This window comes from Antennarius striatus, chromosome 3, assembly GCF_040054535.1.
Source record: "Antennarius striatus isolate MH-2024 chromosome 3, ASM4005453v1, whole genome shotgun sequence".
Lineage (NCBI taxonomy): Eukaryota > Metazoa > Chordata > Actinopteri > Lophiiformes > Antennariidae > Antennarius > Antennarius striatus.
In genome coordinates this window covers 25,313,027-25,315,983 of record NC_090778.1, presented here as the reverse complement: position 1 = coordinate 25,315,983, position 2,957 = coordinate 25,313,027, and positions in this window count along the sequence as shown.

Sequence of the window (2,957 nt, the reverse complement as noted above, 5' to 3'; positions counted from 1 at the left end):
TCTTAGTGTCGCTTCTCGTTTATTCTCTCAGCATCCACATCTGCAAGTCACAATATCTTTCGAGCCCAAGTCGACCGTGAAGTTTAACTATTTTCATTTCAAATCTTAAAGATCGAGACATGCGACAATGTTCTTCACAATTCTTCACAGCCTCCGTCAACGTCTTCACCCCCCCCAACACTCCCACCGCCCCACTAGCACTCTGGTCTAATGAGTTGCAACAAAAAAAAAAAAAAGAGAGACCAACTGCTGACATTAGCGACTGAGCATTAGCTTGAACCAGACCCCATGCAGACCCACTTATCTGGAAATCACCTGTGTTCTGCAGACCGTAAGGCCAATTATACTGAGCTAAGCCAGCACACCAGAAGCAAAACCCAGTTCAGTGTTGTCATTTACTTTTTACAGATCGAGAGAGAATTCCTGTTATTTTATTTAAATATTATCTGCTGACAGAGAATAACATTATTAAGGGGGTAATGTGTTTTTCTAAATCTGGCTGCCTCTTGCTGGTCTGCTGGGGTCGATCACCACTGATTCAGGGAAATACAAATGATGTAGGACGGTGTGTGAGAAGTCTTCAATTAAGTTCTTTTGGTCCGATGTGACATTTTATTTGCGTTAATGAGTCTGAGTCACAGAACAGCAGCAAATCGATGATTTCAGGAAAACTTACGTCAAGCCGCAGTGGGATAAAAGAGCAACTTTTGATAAATTCAGCTTTTGAAAATTCATTCAAATTTGGGGGTCACAAGCTCCTGATCTGAGATCTGTTTAAACTCTTTCAGGCAACCTTAGTTTTAATCGTTATGAAGGAGTACCCTCTAACGCAAAGACATTGACCACATTATTGATCCGCATGTAAGAGGCAGAGATAACATTGACACGGCATTATGTAGAGTCATTTATCTTTTGACTCGGGATGAAATGATTGACAGCAGAAGAAGATTCTCATCAGGGTCGAGCTGCCTCCCTATTCATCAGAATTATAAGTCGGCGCATGAAAATGAGAGTGGCTGATAAATGGATTCTTTCAGAGAGCGTTTGATGTCGGACCGCACGCTTTCCCGCCAAGGCAGAGACAATTTAAAGCAACCCCCCACCCCCCCGAAAAGCTGTCTTTGAAACAAAAGAAAGTAATTACTCCTCTCAACATAAAGTGAGTGAAACATGTCACACTTCTGCAAAAAGCTGCAGCTATCATTTCATTGTATTTGCGCGGAGACATGGACACACCTGTGTTTACCAGCGTGCACTTATTGGTGTTTGTGACAACCCCTTGTAAATCCATCTATTGGTCCACTAAAAATTACACACCCCATTATCTGGCCACTCCAGCCAGTGAGCTCTTTGGAAATGAGAGTTAAAACAGCAATGAATAGAGAAGTGAGCAGGGTGGGGGGGGGGGGAATGGAATGAGAGTGATGTTAAAATTGTTCTTTTCGAAGTTGGTCCAAATCACAACTGGGCGTTTGTTGAAAAAAGGAAAAAAAAAACCACGGCAGATAGAAAAGACATAATGGCAGTGACTAACTGCTCGCCAGTGTTTTTGTGCATTCAGGCCCACTTGCTGAAACCAGTATTTTCTCCACAGTTTGAAATCCTTTTCCCAGGATAATTATCCATTGTAGATGCCCATCCTCAGATAATGACTGCCTCACCACTGAGATAGGAAATTAACAGGGACCCAGTGTGCCGCCAGCACAATGGAGGGCCTGCCCCCTGGATCTTTTGGCTAATTTTAACCAAGGACGGAATTTGGTAAGTTATTGTTAATACCTCGTCCTGCATATGAGGGGTAACATGATTTTAGTTCATGTAAAATATAATCTAGAGGAAAAGAAAGCAAAATATATAACATCAGGGGAGGCCTCATGAAGTGAATGGCAACAGTGCCCCCTTGTGAATCCAACCCGCAACAGTTCAGTCACGTCACAGTTAAAAAGCTCCACATTTTTCTTTACTTTCACACATTAAAGAAGCTGATTTGTGCCGTTCAGCCTCATACTGTCAACACACCTTACTTTACTTGAGCCATTGTGAAAACGATTAAGTGATACGGGGTGATCAGACCTGACAGGGTGACTGAGGGGGGGAGGGATTGTGTGAAGTTGGGGTTATTTTAAAGCAGAAGCTCAAGAGCAGTTTGTGACGCAGAATAAAAGACAGACATAACAGCAGTGTGAATTAAGTGCAGTCACAAGCTGGCATCAGGTCTACAGCAGGATTTTTATAAGTGCATTAGTGCAGCGGGGCCTGACTTTAATTAGCGTAGCAAGTATTAACACATTTGTTTAGTGCTGTGCTCGTGTTCACAAAGGCTTAATTATATGATAGTTTAGATTTGGTTGGTTTTTTTGCCAGTGCGGTCTCTTTGTAAAGCAATAACTACTAGCTTACAGACCTCTGCTTCATGATTCAACACAGACACTTGTTGAGGGCTGGCCCGGGGCCCAAAGGTCAGCTCATTTACATATATAACACCATCAAACTTTAGATGTAGCTGCAAAAAAAAACAAAACAATAAGATCCTCGCGTGAAGTTAACGCAACCTGAATGCGTGCAATGGAGCGAATTTTGGAGGGAGGAGGAGTTTTTTTCTGCTATTCTGTTCACGCTACATGGTCGTGCACCTTGCTGCAATTTATGGCTTAGTTACACTCCATATAATCTCTATTACCAGATGCTTAAGACTTCTCAAAGCAGTTAACTGTTGTTGGCCCGCAAAGTGTTAACCACAGGGAGAGATGGATGGCTTAATTTGTGAAATTTATATTATTCACATAACACCTAAAGGGGGGGGGGGGTGCGAACCGGCTGGATCAGGGTGACTTTGGCTGTCATCCATCTTTAACTGCAAATAGGTGCAGTCACCCTGCGCCTCTACGCCCCTGAATCAAACGGCGAAGTAATCAGGAGCGGTTCCTTTATCAACCCTGCAACCTAATGGGATTACA